This window comes from Zonotrichia albicollis, chromosome 3, assembly GCF_047830755.1.
Source record: "Zonotrichia albicollis isolate bZonAlb1 chromosome 3, bZonAlb1.hap1, whole genome shotgun sequence".
Lineage (NCBI taxonomy): Eukaryota > Metazoa > Chordata > Aves > Passeriformes > Passerellidae > Zonotrichia > Zonotrichia albicollis.
The window spans coordinates 72,715,333-72,735,130 of NC_133821.1; positions in this window are offsets into that span (position 1 = coordinate 72,715,333).

Genomic DNA, 19,798 nt, shown 5'->3' on the forward strand with positions numbered 1-19,798 from the left:
ATTTATTGACAATCAATTAGTGCTTTCAGATAAATCTCTCATGTTTACAGCAAAATTTCTGCCTCACTTATTTTTTAACTGTTTAGTTTTATGTTCTCATAGACTTGTGAAAATTAGTTATTGAAAAAGACATTTCTTCATCTTTCCTTTCTTGACGGTCACTGCCAGAGTCCTGCTTATTTTATGGTTTGAGAGCTTTGTTCAGGCTCTTTTTATATATCCCAAAGGATGGATATTCTACCACTTTTCTTGGAAAACTTTCTACAGCTTAATAGACTTCATTATTAGCAAAAAAATCCCATAAATCTGCCTAATTTTCCTATGCTACATTTAAAAGTGTTATTCTTGTTAGTTACAGTGTCCTGGCTCACCCTACACAATCCCACATCCTTCCTTTCTTCTTAACATATTTCAAAATTCTTGGCTTAGTTTTCTCCCCTACTAATTGGCATTACTCGTTCCTTGGGATCAAACTCTTTTCTTGTCAGGAGACACACAGATAATGCTGGGGACACGCTGTCTACAGATATTTGAAAACGTTTTCCAGAAGATTTTGGTAATTTTATAAGCTACATAACATCATCTAATGATATACTGTAGTGATTGAGTATAGATAGACTCAGGTTTGCAGAATCCTTGCTTAGTAAAATGTGCTTTAGTAGCATTTACTTCTGCTAAGGTGCCTATGTTTGTTCAATCAGACTATAAAAACTGATAAAAAGCTGAGAGGCAACACTTTTCCCTTCTCTTCTCCTCAGGATCTTCCTCTGTCAAATCACAAAACATGGGACTGAGCACCCTGAAGAAGTGAAGGACAATTTTATTTCATAGAATCATAGAATGGTTTGGGTTAGAAGAGACCTTAAAGATCATCTAGTTCCAATCTCAATGCCATGGGCAGGGACACCTTTCACTAGACTGGATTGCTCAAAGCCCCATCCAAGTTGCCCTTGAGCACTTCCAGAGATGGGGCATCCCCAGCTTCTCTGGGAAACCTCTTACAGTACCTCTCACTCTCACAGTAAACGATTTCTTCCTAATATCTAACATAAGCCAAGTGTCTTTCTGTTTAAAGCCATTATCCCTTGTCCTATCATTACATAGCCTAGCACAAAGCCCCTCTCCAGCTCTCCTGTAGCTCCCTTTAAGTGTTACTGTTCAGTACTTCTGGTAGGAACAAACTTTTAGGTGTTTCGTGTCTTTGTTCATGATGTGTGCTTGCAAGGTTTGAACAGATGCTGTCTAAAACCCTTGCCAGTGCTGCCACTGAGCAGCTAGAGAGGTGCATGTGGAACATAAGGCAGGACTATAAAGACACTGCTTTTCCTCTCATCAGCAAAGCTGCTTCAATGAGCAGAAAGGTAGATTAAACTATTCTCTCCCCCTAGAACTGGATATTGCAAGATATATGTAAGATCAGAGAAAAAATAACTTTTGTGGCATCGCTACACTCTTGTGTACTTCCCCAGGCCACAGCAATCCAGCTATTGATAGCTTAGCTTTGTCCAGCTTCAGTAGGAAAGGTAACTCAGCAAAAACAAAGAGAGGTAAATTATTGTGTGAAATGTATCAGTTTGAAAGAGTAAACATCAAAGTTGTCAGATACCTCCAGAAAGGCAGGTTAGAGTAGGCAGTTGGAAAGCTCCTACAAAATTTTTGTTGTTGTAGGAAATGTGTAGGAAATGTGTCTGGTGGCTAGATACAGGAGCAAGGGGTGGAGGAAGCAGGGTCTACAGCAGGAGTTTAACAACCAAACACATTCACTAGCTAATGAGAAAAAATACATTTGAAAGTATCACTAATGCACTGACAAATAAACTTTTAGTAGGAAGCAAGTGGTGGGGAGGATGAAATCATAACTTTATCTGGTATAAATAGTTTCTATGATAACCAAATTTTTATATGGATTGGCTAGTCCACAAATTTTAAAAGGTTTAGTCATTTTTTTCTGAGAAAGCACTAACTTTGTCCAAGATTTCCTCAGATCAAAATGACCTTTTTTTCTCTCTTCTTGGACATGAAAACCTCCAAGAAGATGATACCAACTTTTTTTGACTTGCAAATGCTGTTTGAGTAAGTGAGATAAATCTTCTGCCTTGAAGATCATTTGGGGGGAAATCTTGTGATCAGACTTTATAGAACTTTATTGCATATTCATATAACTGGGACTCTATCCAAAATTTATCATGGTGTTTTTCCTATAAATCTCAAAATCCTCATGTGAAGATGATGACTGTACAGATACAGCATTTGCATGGAAAAACTGAGCAAGAAAGTCCTATAATAACCTGGAAACAATTCTTCAATGCGCTATTTCTTCCAATAACACCACTTATCTACAGTGCACTGTGACAAAGATTCCAGATTATGATTCAGTTAAAAGTCTGGCTTCCTGTATTGTTTTAAAACAAGGCGTTCTCTGGGATTTTAAAACAGAAGTACAAACTGGAGGTAATAAAATACTTGTCTTTTATTACCTCCAGTTTGTACTGGAGGTAATAAAAGACAAATTTCACTTGTCTAACCAAGTTCTTGGTTACACTCTTTATTGCCAGGATAGCAAACTTTCATAGTTTATGAATTTATCCAAATGCAGCTACAGAATTTGCAATGCATTTCTGCTGAGAATATTTAATACTCAGGAAATTTAAGTGTTTAGGTTCAGATCTTCCATGATACACGGGTGTCTGCATTCCTACTTACACATTTAACTTACATTTTGGCTTCTTTACATTCTTCAGCTACTTTACTGCCACTTAATCCAGGGAGGATCTAAATTTCTGCTGGTCTGTATATGTGCAGATGAGCCACATCTGGTGAGCTGCTTGAAGCCCCTGCCATGCTCCAAGTGGAACACAAACTTGGTCCCAAGATTCCTGGTCCCAGCTGAGATACTTAACTGTTTGGGTAGTGGCCACTGAGGAGCAGATCCTTCTTATTCTCTCCTGACAAATTTGTTCCATTTGTAGAAACAAATTTCTGGGCTGAGGTTCCACACTAATACACAAAGACAGTTTCCCTCAGTTTTTACACACAGTAAAATTACCTTTTTAGTTTTCCAGCTACACGAGAGGATAAAAATTCCCTGGAGCAAAATTTTCACCTCTGTCTTCTCCATCCATTTTCTGGATATAGGACACTCACTCCCTGCTTGTCTCCCAAGATCAGTTTCTAGGGTTCCCAGCTGTGCCACAATGATTATAAAGCCTGAAAAACTCACCTGGGACTGAAACTTTTGCAACATGCAGTCCAGTTAAGGAGTAGGCAGTGTTTCACTAAACACTGCTTTACCTAGGTACTTTAGAGACTCGTCATAAATTCCTAAACCCATTAAATTCAAAGACAAAACCCTTTCAATGGCTTTGAAAGCCTCAGTATCTCTGAGATAAGCAGCAAACCACTTAAATATTTTGTTTTAAAAGCAGTCTCTGAAAATAGATGCAAGAAAGGTCAGTGGAGAGACCTGTCAGGGCTCATCATGCAGATCACAACACTGTCTGGCATTTCCCATCAGACACGTGGCTGTAAATTCAGCTGGTAAAAGGAGTGGTAGTGACGGTGCCTCTCACTGCTTTCTGCTTTTAGCAGAACCCTTCTGTCAAATTCCTTATTGCCAAGGGCAAACTGTGGTCCTACTGCATTTACTGGCTGAACTCTCACAGCTCCAGAGCAGTGGATGAGAACTTTGCCCGCTCAGGGTCAGTAGCACAGAATGAGCAAGCACACTGCCACAGACATGCTTTCATCTCCCTCTAAATCCAAGTCATAAAAGCAATAGGCATAGGGTTTAAACACTTCTTTTTGTTGCTTCTCATGGCCATAAGTAATCTGCAGATCACCTAAACTGCCTGGAAACACCAATAAGGGACCATTGCTCCTGTGAGACTAAGAGGCAGACTTCTCCAATATCCCAAAGGGATATTTCTGGTAATGTTGAGCAAGCTTCTTTACATGACCACAAATGAGTAAAACAGGTACTTTACTGGCTGCCTTTCACGCCCTCATCTTTTACGGAAAAATTAAACCAGATTTTGTGTCTGAACGTATTTTCCTAGGATTTATTTTTGTTTATCCATTGAAGTTAAAAGAAAAAAAAGAGTTAAGTATCAGGTTTTTGCTGGAGTCATGTGATGGCATGCCAAGTCCATCTCAATTCAGTAAGAAACAGTTGAGACCTACTCTTCTCTTGAAATATATGGCATTTAAATAAATTGTTAGCCAGAATTCTCAAGCAAAATAATTACTTTCTTCCCAAAACTGAGAGTATCTTCATAAATGCATGCTTATAACATGCACTGTGAATCTTAATTTGGATATCCAAAGAGATGTCAGCAATGCCATTATACAAAAGTTCACTATATACCTTTCATTCCTCTATTATTGCCATTCCATCTAATTTTACTCTGTTGAGTTCTTCAGAATCTGTAAGTCACTAATGTTCAGTTCCTTCTCTAATATTAACAAAAGAAAGGATTTTTATTAAAAAAAGTAGAATGAGGGTATTCAGATGAGGGTATTACTGTACTTTTTTACTCTCCTAGAAATAGGTTCTAACCACTTGCACGCAATTCTACCAGCTAAAGACGTTCACATACAGTAATAACACGTAAGTTCAACTTTCAGCAGAGGATGCCCTATTATTAAACATTGAAAGTTATCAAACAAAAGAATATTTTGGATGAAAAGACAAAAGTTTAATGACTTCATTGTACTTTAGGAGTCAAACTTTTAGCATAACAGTAGCACAGAAATAATTTAATATAATGCATTACTAAATATTTGATATCTCCTTATTAGTTAGGCAAATCATCTCTGGTTTTTTTCCTGCATTACAGGCTTAACTTTTTCTACAGGGAAGATAGCTCAGTTTCAGTCCTGCTCCTATACAAACTTTAAACAAAAGCAGAAGGGTGGAGATTTGATTTTAGAGATTGCAAAGAAACAGAATTTCCTACTATTTTTTTCCAAGCAATATGTAATTCTTTCCTTGGTTTCACCATGACTACAACCTTTATAAACATACCATAAGATTTACTAAAGTCATACAGGGGCTTGGTTTCTAAGCTTACTTGATTCCCATCAGTCATATTCTGCTTGATGGCAGCAGTGAGACTGTTTGCCTCTGGAGTGTTAGACAGCAACTGTTGGTAGAAAAATCCATTCCATCATTTTAGGACATATGGTTCTATATACAGAGAACCTTATGAGCATCTTGTGTGGTCTGATCATCATCTTTCATGGCACCACAAAAATTAGTTCAGTAAATGTTTGCATTCACTGTTTTTGATACAAATTGTGTCAAGAGTTATCAGTAAAAGAAGTTCTGTTGGTTTTTTTTTTTTTCTCCTGAGCTTTAATGCTGTGCCATGGGTTTGGCTAATTTGCACAGAGTATACATACTCACCCCATGCTTCTCCATAGCTGGAGAACTGGATGTGATAGAAAGTCATAAACCTCCATACTAAAAAGGACTCAAATCCTTGCAAAAAGCTGACAAAAAGCTTGCAAAAAAGCTAGCTGTCCTTACATGCAAGTGGTCAGTAAGGCTGAGACTTTTCAGCTACTATGCAGTGATGCCCATTGCAACATTCAAACTGTCTCTTCAAAAGATACTCCATGTGCCAATAGAAACAATATAAGATTAGCACAGGACTTCACTATGGCTAACTCATTGTGCTTTTGCCACTGTGGGTTCACAAGTTTCAGCAGCAGTGCTAATTGAAGCAGTTTTCTCCAGTTTCTTTCCTAGCCTTACAAGTCCTTCTGATCCTTGCACTGCATTTACTATAGCAATAACTGCAGACATTTGGTCAGATTCAAAATAAACTAAAAAGGAGAAGCTTCCCAAATAGACATGGACCCCATGGTTTAACGGAGCTAACACATTGCCCACGAGCACCTCTCCATGTCACTGCATTATCACACCAGGATACACTACCAGGGATCCTCATTTGTGGATGGCAGGAGGCGTTCTGGGCTCTGATATAATCAAACTAGAAAGAAACCACAAGAAACTATAATTTTTTTTCTTCATGTGTACATTCTGAAGAATAATAATTCCATTCAAGTGGCCAGATTTGCAATTTTCAGGGGAACACCAGAGAAATCTTGACATCATGGGATGCACACTGCAGCTTTGCAAAAGCAGGGATGCAATGGTTATTTGTAGATTTTTTTCCCCTCCTAGAAGTTCACAGAAGTCCCCAGGTAAAATTTCCCACATTTTATTCTTCGAATTCAAAACAATTCATCAACAAATCTTTATTGCACAGAAAATTCAATCCTACTTGGAACAGTTTCTTTTCTGTTAGAAGAAAAAGATTATAATTTTGCTCATCTACAGAAGGAAGCTCATCTATAACTCAATGGGTAAAATGTGTGGAGGAAACAGCAGCCTGAATACTCTCTTGCTGATGAAATTACATCATCAGGACTAAATGACTACGTGGTCTCCTTGAATAGGTGTGCACCCAGCCACTCTGACTCTTGCCATTTCCTCAAATTGACCCAAAAGGCTCACATTGTTATGTCTGTGCTAATCTGCATGATCCACCCTAGCAGGCTGACTTTGCAAGGACAGCTGTATTTCTGCAATCAGTTGAAATGCTTCTTTTGAAAGTATGGTCATTCAATACATGTTTTTTAATGAGGTATTACTATAAGGGCTGCACTCTTTAGTCCTTTTAAGAATAAACTTACTCCAGATGAAAAGGATCATCTAGTTTAAAATGGTTAAAGTTGATTCTTTTTCTGATTTACTTTCAGATAAATGAAACTGGAGGTAAGATGCATAACCTTTCAAAAACAGGGCCAAATCCTGCAGTCTGCACAGTCTGATTGAAAGCATTACCTTTACCCAAAAAATATTTGTGCCCTTTACCCACAAATTCCAGAAAGATAGACTGAAAGTAATAACTGAAATTTTGGAGATCTCTCAGGCAGTCACACCCCTAAAAATCATGTTGTTTTCTCACATGTATCTATCAGACCCACTGAAGCCTGTAATATGTGAAGAAAATATCAAAGGAAAGGATCTCTTATAAGATTTCCATACAAAACACCAAAGTAATGCCACCATAGCAGTATTATCATATGCCTGCTTTTGTCATAAAGCAGAGGGGCAATTTCAATTAAATTACATTAAATGTTCAAAATAACTCTCTTATCTGAATTGGTATTTTTCATTTAAAAAAATCAATAATCTCTTCAAATTTTGTACAAAAATGGAAGTGAGGTTGCTCCTCAGTAACTGTTCCCTTCCCCACACTAATTCCTCCCTCCTCTGAACTTCTGTAAAATCTATGACATTAATTCACAGCAGCTTTCTCTTTTTCTGCTTTTTTGATCCTAAACTCCCTTAAGATAGACTCAGGACTGTGCTAGTTTCTTTTACTCTTTTGCTTATATTAATATACTGCTTCTGGGAGCAAAAAATAATTCTCATCCATTGTTACTTTCCCATACCATCAATTACTGAAACATATTTTGAAACTTTTACTATTTTCTTGATTGTTCTTCCACTACAGAATAGATAAATATTTCTGCAAAAACAGGATTTATAGATCATAAATAATGCAGTGTGTGGGTGACCCAATAATTTCTTACACTTGTTTGGCAGAAAGGTTTCATTGTATTTGAAAGCTAGTGTTTAACCAAAAGATTGCCCTTCTTGCTGAAAAAAAAAAACACCAATAAAATGCTCAGTGCAAGATACCTTCTTTCTTGACCTTCTTCGGGAAAACTGCATTCGATTCAATTACAAAAGCTTTTCAGAAGTGTGAGTAGGTTAAAAGAATTTTTCTATCTGCATTTATATGACCACAGTCCCTGTTTCAGATGTTTAAATAATTCTAAAAGGACAAAAATAATTATCTGAGTTATTAGAGAAACCAACACTGTAATGATAGCTACTTCCTACTATGTTATAATCCATTATTTCTGTGCCTACTGAGAAGTAATGCCAATGTAACACCTTTAGAAAATATCAATATTTTCTGCTCGCTTCCAGCAATATTTTTAATGCAGCTGCTCATACTATATCTACTGTGTTTAGTTACAGTAGCCATGAAAACCTCCATATATAAGGCTTGGCAGCTTCAACATATCACAAATTTAGATGTCTCTGGGAATAATGAGCCGCCTATCTAAATTTTACATTAACACCCCACTAGAGTAAACACAGACATACAAGTTTAACTCAAAAACAAAACATTATTTTCAGCAGATTGACAGCTAAAGTAGTCTCTTCTGATTTCATATCTGTCTCAATATCCAGCCCTGATTAAAGCTTTCAAGAATTCTAGCACAGCCCAAAAATTCAGATTCTTCAGAAAAACAAGATCCAGGTGCCAGTACCAAGAACATCCAGCTACCTATCCCTTGCATAGCATGGAATCACAGAAGGGTCTGGGCTGAAAGGGACACTAAAGATCATCTAGTTCCAGACCTCGGGAAGCCACTCAACCAGTTTGCTCACAGCCCCATCCAACCTGGCCTTGAATACTTCCACAAAAGGGGCATTCACAGCTTCTCTGGGACGTATTCCAGGGCCTCACTATCCTCACAGTGAATAATTTCTTCCTAATATCCAATCTAAACTTACTCTCTCTTTCTTTTGAAGCCATTCCCCCTCATCCTGTCACTCCATGCTCTCTTAAAAAGCCTCATTCCATCTTCCTTGAGGACTCCCCTCAGGTACTGTAAGGCTGCAATTGGGCCACACCAAAGCCGTCTCTTCTCCAGGTCGAACAAACCCACTTCTCTCAGCTTTTCCTCTCAGGAGAGGTGTTCCATTCCCTCTAATCATTTTGGTGGCCTCCTTTGGATTCACTCCCACAGGGCCATGTCCTTCCTCTGTGTGCTGGGACCCCAGAGCTGGATGCAGCACAGCAGGTGGGGCCTCAGCAGAGCAGAGGGGCAGAGTCACCCCAGCAGAGGGGCTGCCCACGCTGCTTTGGATGCAGTCCAGGACAAGTTTGGCTTTCTGGGTTGTGAGTGCACATGGCTGGGTCATGTCCAGCTTCTCATCCACCACCACTCCCAAGTCCTTCTCAGCAGGACATGCCGCATCTGTGTTGATACCAATATCATAGAAGAAAGAGAAAGAGAGAGAGAGGGAGAGAGAGAAAGGGAAAGAACCATCATGCACCAAGAATTACTGAATATTTTTGCTTTTCAAGTCTAATTTTATTAAAACACTACTGCAAAATTTTTGTTTTGCTATTATCTCATTCCTCTGTCTTTATAGAGAAAAAAAAGTTGCAAAATGAAAGAACTATAACAATAAGTTTTACCACACTCCAAATGGACTGTTATGTAAAATTTGCAAAACTCAGGGTGAACAAACGTAGTTCACCTGAGATGAAATGGAAATTAATAAAAATTCAAGTCAATGAAAAAAATCTTCCTTTTGCTTTGAAACTATCTAATGTAATATAACTTATGTGTGGAAGTATAAGAATACATAATTTTTTAAGAGAGATTTAAATTCAACAAGACAAAATAGAACAGGAAAATACTTTTAAAAAGGCAGAATTCTCGAAAGTTTTTAAGCTGGTTTAATGCTACAAGCTATGGTGTGAATGTGCGATCAAGCAAAATAGCAGAAATGTAAATTGCATCACATTTACAGTAAGATGAAGAAATTCTTAACACAGTTTGCTGTAATTAATGTTTTGCTATGTCTATACCAGCCTTCCACCATTTCTTTTCTGTACACCATGAATATTTTACTTAAACAACTGCAGTCTAGATCCATCTTTAAAATTCCTTGCTTGTGAAAATTCCACTTAATGTAACCAAAAGCTGACTTATGCAATTCACTGTTTTAGGAGCTAAGACTTAAAAGGACTCACCTTTCAACCCAGTCTCTCAATACATGTAGGACAGGGTCCTCATATGTCTTCTCACAACAGACAATGTTCTTAGCCTTTGTAATATCTAGAAAGTGAAAAAAAAAAAACCCAACCAAACTCTGTAACAAACATTATAAACATTCAGAGAACCAGGTTTTAATATGAAATGTTGAACAGCAAGATCCTCCAAATGAACCAACCTAAATTTTAAGATATGGTAGAAACCTGGAACATCCAGTATAGCAATCTGGTAAAAAAGGGTCTGATAGGAAATAAAGAAATACTGCTACAGTCAGTTCACCTTTACAGAATCATAAGATTTCTCTAGATATACAATGAAACTAGACATGGACAGCATGTAACTATATTTAATAGAGACAACTTAAAATAAAATTCACCTCAATGTACCTGAACACAAGACAGTTTCCAGCATCTCTTGTTGAAACCAATAAGTTTTTCCTTTCTTGGCTTCACAACAGCAGCTGTGCTCCCCATAGTTAGTGCAATTAAGTCATATGCCACAGAGGAAGGATGAGAAATCCTCTCTTCTAGACCATATCTTGCTTTGATTATGATTCAATTCAAAATAACATATCCAAGTAACATATCCTGACAAAATGAAGATATTTTACTCACTACCAATGACTGTAAAATCTTCTGGCACTCAAAAAAATTCACTTGTATCAGGAGATGAAAAGTTGGAAGTATGGAAGTCAGGATAAAGTCAGTCATCCTTTCCACAGAGTTTCTAATGATTCTGACTTGGACAGATGCCGGACTTCTTTAATAGTATCAAAAAATAATGTGGAGCAGTGCTTTACTCCTTGCCAAGGGGCAGTCATCACAGATCAGAATTTAGAAAATCCAAGTAAAGCAGATCAAGACTTTTCTGGAGCAAAAGTAGACAAAATCTCTACTGCTTCACCTGAAAAAAGTGAGGAAGGAAAGGGGACCTATGGAGAATATCCAGCCTAATATTTCTGGGGCAGGTAGGGAAGTTTTGAAGTTGTTCTACCATATTCTGGATGTCAGTAGCCTCAAAACATCATTCAGCAGATAAGAATAACTACATCAATAACAGCTCATACCTTACTCTATGCTAGGACTTTTAATGTGGGAAAGTAAAACCAGATGGCACATATCTGGTTTTCCCTATGGCCAGATTAAATTATTTTTGTTCATGTGGTGACATGCAAGGACCTCAATGGACTAGAGAAACAGATCAAATATCTTTCACCTTGTTGTGTACAGCAGAGAGTCTTTGGGAACTCTGTGTTCTACTTTTGAACTCAATATTCTGCATTTGCAGTCTTGCTCTTTTTTTAGCCCAGAAGATGTTTACAGTTCTTGGTTTGGAAAATGAAAACACAGGACTAGGATCTGAGGCTGTGTCTTGCCAGGACTGGCATTCAGTGGGGTGACTCTTCATGCAGATGAGTACCCACACACAGATTTCTCAGTATGTATATATGCACCCAAGAAAATTTCACTTTCTCTCACTTGCCGGTTATAATTTTTATGTATTTTTAAATTCTGTCCTGGAAGAACTCTTCAGCATTGTTTCTTGGTAGCAAAAATTCTTTAAATACTTTGCTCTTGAGCTTTTATTGAGTTAAGGGTTATTATTCTAAGACACATTGAGACCAAATTGTCTTAAAATGTTATGCACTAAGCCCTTAGCAAATCAAGGATGTATGCTGCTGCAAAATTGACTACATAAGATCCTAAGAAATTCAAAAGAAGTTTTGTCTTTTTGATATTAAATAGTTGATTTTATATGGGTTGTGATACACTCTCATTACATACAATAAGTAATTAAAATGCATTTATTTTACTTTACATATGAGAAATGTGTGATCTGAGACAAAATAATTGGTATAAAAAATTTAATGATTTATGCCTTATGATGGAATCCACAAAACAAGTGTATGTTTGTAGACTATGTAATTTCCAATTAATTAACAAGCAGGAAGCAAGAGAAAAAGCATTATACTTTCTCCTTCTACCAGCCTCTTGCAGGAAGGCAAACTCCCAAACTGTTTGGAAAAGATCCAGGAGAGGAGTTGAGTTCTGTGTCCCTGAATTTGGGATGAGGCCACTGGCAGGGCTCTGTGCCAAAAGGGTGTTGGCTGACATCATGGCTGTACCCAATGTGGGCTCAGAACAGGAAAGCGTTTCTGTTTATTTTTAGTTGTTTTCCTACTCCTTCTTTGAAGAAATTCTTATAAAAACTTTTATCTTGTCATCATGTGTAAATTATAAAGTATATTTTCAGTATTAAAGGGTTATGTCCACCCCACTATGAGTTATATATCAAGATTCCTGCAGCTGTTCTGAAGCGTATTTTATTCTGAAAATACTCCAAAGTTCTGGGTGACTTGAATTTGGACTAAGGATTTTGCCATTATATGCTTTATGAAAGGGAGACTGGTAAATGTCTGGACCTTGGAACTGACTTTGTGATATTTGGACTGTGAGTACACATCATGTGGTGAATTAGCATGTGGTGTTCTTATGCAAACAATAAAAACAAACAAAGAAAGAATTAAAAGTGCATTTAAGAAAATGAGTTTCAGTGTATGATTAAAACAACCCCATAATAGCAACAACTTTGCGGTAAAGGTACATACTTGCCAAAAATATCCGCTAGTGTGGAAGCTGAGCATTCAAAATCCTCCATTTAGCAGCACTGCAGATGCTGTCACTTAGTTAACATTGAATATCACAAATTAGGCACAGTCTGGAAAATGCTTCAGAGCAAGACAAAGCAGTCAAAAGTATTGGGGCAAAAACCTTGCTCCCATTCTCAGCTATATAGATCACCGTACAACTTTGATTTTACACCAATCCAAACGGGTAAAATTTGGCCCACAATGTATCTACAGACAGACACCACAAAAAAATTGCTAACAACTTTAAAAAGTTTAGAATCCTAAACTTTAAAAATTATAAAAATTTCAAAAGCTTCTCCTAAAATGTTCTGTCTCACCCAATTGATGAAGTCCCTTCAGCTACTGCAATGCCCAGCTGAGCCCTTAAGAAAATCTAATGCTTAAAAGCAGTTTCTTCATCCTAATTGAACATATGTAATAATATAGTGACAAGAATGACTCTCATTACTGGAAACAAGATACCCAATTCTGCATTTTCTCTTAATGCTGATCTCTTTAGTGTTAAAAATTTATGTTATTTACTTCTGTCGAACTGAGATTTGGATCCTACTGCAGAGCAGATAGCAGGTAAACAGAGAAAATTAATTGTCTCCCTAAATCATAACTGAGAACATGGCATTGTAAAGAAGTTATTGTCTTCAAAATTTTAGTAGTTGGTTTTCGTTGAAATCACAAGGATTCAGTTTTTAGAACTGCTTGTATTGGTGGTTACGTCTCTTCTTCCTGGATTTTTTGTAAGGGGAAGGCGTTTTCCCAATGCTTTTGGTCAAAACTCTCATCTTATGTTCTGTACAAATACATTATTCCACTTCAGTAGCAAAAGAGAGAGCATCTGACTTCAACAAGGCTCTATTATTTACTACATTTATAAATTTCTGCAGCTAAAACAAATCAACTACTGTGAAATATTTTCCACAAGCATTAATTCAGATTTTTAGGAAGAGACATATATTTTAGCTCAGCTTTCCCAAAGTTAAGGAAATTAGGTTTATCATCAGAATATGGATTTAAGACATTTAGGCACACTTCAGAAAGTGTTTACTGAAAGGCATGTTTACATCTGTCTTCTGCAAGCTAAGAATTATTACCCATGTTCAATTGGGATGAAGAAACACAACATGCACACTAATGGGCTGATTACAGATTTTGCCTTTCAAATGGCAATCAGTGAAAACAGACAGCTGCTCAGTGAGCTAAAAACCAAGACTTACTAAGAATCACAGAATCACTGAATAGGTAGGGTTGGAAGGGACAATCTCCCTGCTCAAGCAGGGTCCCCTAGAATATTCAACAGAATATTCCACAAACAATTCTGAACAGTGAATATACTTGAAGAAACTGAATTATACATCAACAGTTCATGATAAAGAAGAAAAATTTTGTTAATTATTTGCTCAAAAATATTTTGGAATCCTGCTGAAGAAATTTTCAAATAAGATATACTTGCTGTTGAAAATAAAAATAATTGAAAAAGACAGTTAATGATGAGAATTTCAGAGAGAATACAAAATTTCATCAATCAGCACACAAGGGTGCTGATTAGATAACAAAATCTAATTCCTTAGCAGATAAACCAAAACAGATGACCTGACATTAAAACATATGCAAACAGGATAAAAACTACTTTTTAATTTCTTAGGATGCTTTCTGTTGTCTTGCTCTTCTGAAACTCAAGAAATATATTGCAATGTAGATGAGCCAACAATTCTAGCATGTTTCTATAGTAGACTATTGCAACCTAATAAGAATAATTGAAAAAAATTTTGGCAAGTCTCCATAGATTCAATGTTGGGTTATTTCCTCTCTTAATACTAAGGAATACTTTCAAATAAGGATTCAGGCATAAATTTGCAACAGGGTTCCCAAACCCAAAGATTTAGAAACCACATTATTTTCAAGATTTAAGCATGGCTAATCGAGCTTTAGGCTGACTCATTTTCATGAGCTCTTTATTGCTAGAAAACTGTATTTACAGATTTTGGTCAATTTTTCAAATCGATCCCCAGTCACTGAGTTAGGGCAAAAAAAAAGATAACACACAGGAAAGCATATATTAAGATAGTACACATGCTGTAAGTTACAGCAAATGCATCATAGCAGCAGTTACATGGTTGCATGTTGTAGATGGACAAAACTGCATCTTATTTACCTAGTGCTAATTTGAATCATCAACATTCATTTCTCTGCTGGTTCCACACAAGCTCAGCAAAACTGGACAAGTAATATATTAAACTAGTGTAAAGGTAGTATTTCAAACCAATTCAGGAAATTTGAAGAAAAAACAAAAAGCTTCCCTCTTAATCAGTTACCTCCTGCAATGTTGACAAGGTAAGGAGAACACTGATTCTTACTAGAAGGAAAATACCAGGAACAACCTCACCCCAAATTGAATTTTCCAAAAGAAGCAGACTTTTATGTTTTATCAATCCTGCCTCAGCCTGGAAATTTGGGGTCTGGGTGGATATATGAATAGAGAACTCTGTAAACAGAGAACAAATTTGACACTGCAATTCATTCACAGGCCGGCTGCTCCACTTACACGCTGAACAAGTCTCAGAGAAAATGTTTTGATGTGTTTCTTTATATTCTCAAGAATGTCCTGCTCCAAGAGCTTACATGTCTCTGGTGTAGATTAGTTACGGACTTTTCAAGCTGATGAAGTAATCCCCTTAATGTACTATACACCGTAGGATATCCTCCTCCTCTGTTTCATGTTCTGACAATGCTAAAGGTCAGGAAAGTGTTTCATGTGGTGACAGGCTCCATTTAAATGGGAAACCACAAGAATGGAGGAAAATGTCTTTTTCTTTGAGGTTACAAGGACAATATATGAAGCCTAGGTAAAAAAAGATGGTCAGTGCATCTTGCATTGAAACTACACTCATAGCTTTGCTCAAACATTATATTAACTTCTAAAGAGGCATTTTCAATACAGTGACTAGAAACATGGTGGTACTGATAGAGAAAGATGAAATCCATACTGAACTGCTAAGTTTACTCATAGAAAATGTAGACTTCACATCAAACAGTAACAAAATAAAAATAATTTATGCTGAATGCAAAAATTATGGCTCTAAACACATGAATTTTATTAAAAGTAGACTTCCTCTGTAAGACAAGCATGTAAAAATTAAATTAACTCAGAAATAAAGATATTTTGTTACACAAATTATGTCTCAAACATGATCCACATTTCAAGAGGGATGCAGACAAGAGTAAACTTACTAAGCTTAAAAATACTACATATAATCTTTTTAACGGACATCATAATGGAATTTTACATGGAATTTACAAGAGAAAACATGAAAAAGCTGATATTTCAAAAGTGTTTCTCTATGATTAGTAGTGGTTTGCTCCTTTGTGTCATAACTTCACATTGTTATTTTTTTTTTAACAAAGATATTAGCATTAGTACAATTTATAAAGTCCCAGTTTTGGTACAGCTTTAAACATCCAGCTTCTAATTTTTAGAAGTTTTCCCAAAAGAGCATATATTCCTCAGAGGAAAAATATTAAAACTATTAAACAAACTAGTTTTAAATCAATAATGAACACACTATATAATAAATTGTCTATGTTTACATTGGATCTGATCCTTTCTTCTTTATTTCTAATAAGGAGGGAAAAAATAAAGCTGTATTTGAAGGAGGATGGAATATTTACCCAAGTTTTACGCAAAGGCAGCAGCATTGCTAACAAAGGTTCATCTTGTGAATTGTCCTCCCAAAGAATCAGGTAAGTTTGGTAAGGAAGATAATTTCCTTCACATACACTTTTCTCAGTTTAAAGTCTGCTACTTGTTGGCATTCTTGCTTATGTTCCAGTATAAATGCTCTGCAGCATCACAACCACCCTCTCCTCTCCTTCTCTTTAGCATTGAACTTCAGGGTTGGAAAAAGAGCAATAGAAAATACTGGGAAGAAACTCTGCTTAGTCTTCAAAATTAAGAATATTAGGAATGTTATGGAAACTGGAGGACTCCTCTGGGAGGTGAGGCATAATTGAATTTTCGTGCTTGAATAAAGAAATATGATATCAAATATTTAGCAAAAAAACTTTAAATCTAGCAGCCCATGTAGTTAGAAAAACAAAACAAAACAAAAAAACCCCAAACAAAATAAAACCAAAACCAAATGGACAAAAATGTAAAATAACCTACGAAAAATCCTCTCCATTCTCAAAGAGAGAGATATTTTACATTGATGAGTTCTTCAGAAAATAAAAGAGCCCCAAGTCTGAGCTCCATCTGGGTCTTATATACTAGAAAATACCTAGAATTTCTGAACCAAAAAATACCAAGCTTTATAAAGAGATTTAAAATTTATGTGCATAGTATTCAGTATGTACAGAGGCAGACTTCACACTTCAGAACAAATGTTTTATACTACAGGTAGTAGACACAAAATACCTTCTTGATAATTTTTAAGACATTGATCTAGAGGTGTATGGCTTCCTGCTTCATCAGGAACTTCAGGGAAAACAAAGTAAGCCATTATAAGAGTCTTCCTTAGAAGAAAGGAGTATGCAGCATATCCCATCCTCTCTTTGAGCACAAGTGGGCAAGCAAGAAGAATAAAACACATTAGCAGAAATATCCAAGGTACAATTCAGTTAAATACATGAGCATTTTTTTGGAGAAGTTTAGTGTAATTAAGCATCCATTCTACCCAAGTAAAAATTATTTGGAAAGGTGTTTTCTTTTTATTTCCAGGAAAACCTTGTAAAAGATGCTAGGTTCATGAAAATAACTTGCCAAAGTAAAACTGCTGTGCTTGCACTTGTCTTGTGTTTTTAATATTGCATATTCCTCCAACTCTTGGCTATATCTGCACTGCCAGCTAGATGTTAAGCAAAAAAGAAAAGTTCAACAGAAGGTACAGTGGCATGAATAATAGCATTAACAAAATTTCTTGGTGTTCACAGATAGAAAGTTACAGTAAAATTAACAACTTCTCAAGCCAGTAAGCTACTACCTATTTTGTTGAGGCTTAACTTCAAAAACGGCAGTCAACAAGAACTATCATTAAACCATAGATCTACTTTCACAGTCTCACAATGTTTGTGCTCATACTACACATATACAGAAATATCTGTGCAGGTCATTGCAGGTGACAGAGCACAGGAACAGGCTGCCCAAGGTTGTGGAGTCTCCCCCACTGGACACATTCAAGAACCATCAGACACAATCCTGTGCCATGTTCTCCAACATGACCCTGCTTGAGCAGGGAAGTTGGAGCAATGACCCACTGTGATCCCTCCCAACCTTACCCATGTCATTCATTTTGTGAATACTAATCTGCCTTCAAAAAGGATTGAAAGTTAATCCATCCTTTTGGCAGTACTTTTAAATGCTGAACTTTTATGTGTTGCCACTGCCCTAAAATAAACCTTCACTATGGCTCTCCAGTCTTATCCAGAAATGGAAAGGGTAACAAGGAAAATAAAAAACAAAGGAAGATGACATTTTGTCCAATTCTGATCTGAATTTTCAAGGTTTACTCCATATGAATTTGTGGGGAAAACTTCCATAATAGAGTACAGGTAAAGTATCATCAAAGTTAAATACTGTGTGGAATTCTGGTGGCAATTTAGTAAGATATCTCATATCTTTATTGGAAAACATTTTAGAAGAATATTGTTACTTAGGCTGCATGAAAGCTACTGCCCTCCGTTACTGAGACCCAACCTTTTAAATCTGGAAAATGCGTGAGCCCACAGTTAAACTTCAACGTGAAACACAAATGATGAAACTAAGAAGAAATTATCTGGCTAACCTTAACTATGTCATGAGCTTATCCTTCCCCTTTCTTGACTGCTTCCTGGGGTTTTTTTGTTGTAATTATTTGGTTGTGGTTTTTTTAATTGCTGTCTTTCACTTCACTTTTAATTCCAGCCAATCTTCAGGAATCAGTAATATTCAAACAGTTGACCAATTTTGGAAGCATACATAATTTTCTCTGAAGAGCAAAAATCATCTAAAGAATTTAAACATTTGTATGTAACCCACCATCACGAGTAACTTAAGCTTTTACTACATAAAAAACAGCTTCAACAGCTATAGCTAGAGGCTTACTTGTACTAAGATTTCAGACATGCAATAGAATTTTAAAAACTAGCTGACTTCTTACTTAAATGTTTTCCTTATTTGGTTTGTTTATAAAACTTGCAGCAATTCATAAAAAATTACTTGTTATATAATATAATCTGCGTGCACACTTACCTACTGAAGTTGAACAAATGAAATCAATTCACATTAGGCGGTCAATTTTAGAGGTAAGCAACAATACAATTACACCAATTTCAATCCAATATAGTGGACTGGAAACTCCAGCTAATCCAACTCTATCCCTGACTGCATTTATTTGGAAGTATTTGCCCTTTATAAATTTTGATGTAGGATCTGTCCTAGGATCTCCCTATTGCCAACATACCTTTCTGTGTTTTCTACATGCTCAGGAAACAATATAGGAGTCTTTCTGTAGAGTCTGACCTAGTGCCAGAAGGTTGAGCAAACCATTGATGGAGGAAGTGTTCTTGCTTTTATTTAACTGCTGCAGTCACGTTATTATCGGGTAGTAAGGTTGTGTCTACACTCGGGGTTTTTTAAACCAGAAATTACTTTAGGGGTCTTTAGGTGTTTTTCTACACTCCACCATTTCTCCATGCCCTGAAATCATTCCCCCAGGAAAGTGACCTCCTCAGTAAGAAACTTGATCTTACAGGTATCAAATGACCTGAAAAGATCTTTCAGCAGTTTGGTCAGGATAACATTAATAACCCAGCCCACAGGAGAATATTATGTATCGAAGCCCATGTAAATTTGATGAATGTGGATTGCAAAGAAACTGACAAACCCCCAACATTGTTCACCAAACAGTAAATGAATGAATTCCAACTGATTATGTCTGCAGAACGATGAACTCTCAGGTGGGAAGACTCTTCAGGTTTTTCAAAAATTTGCAATTCTGTATTTAGCACAACAGAAATGCTGTCAGCATCTTCTCAGCCTAGAACTGAATCTACTCAAACATGTAAGAAATTTGTTCTACTACCCTCTTTTATCATATCTAAGTAAGCTATCACAGCAGCTACATTACCATAAAGTACCATTAAAATATATGAAGGAATCTATATGCCAATACATATACATGGTATAAAATGCACATATGGAACTGAAAACAACTACACATATTGCTTTGAAACATTCTAATGAACTTGAATTTGACACATACCTCACAGCTGTGCAAAAAGGATTTTGATTTAATGTAATCA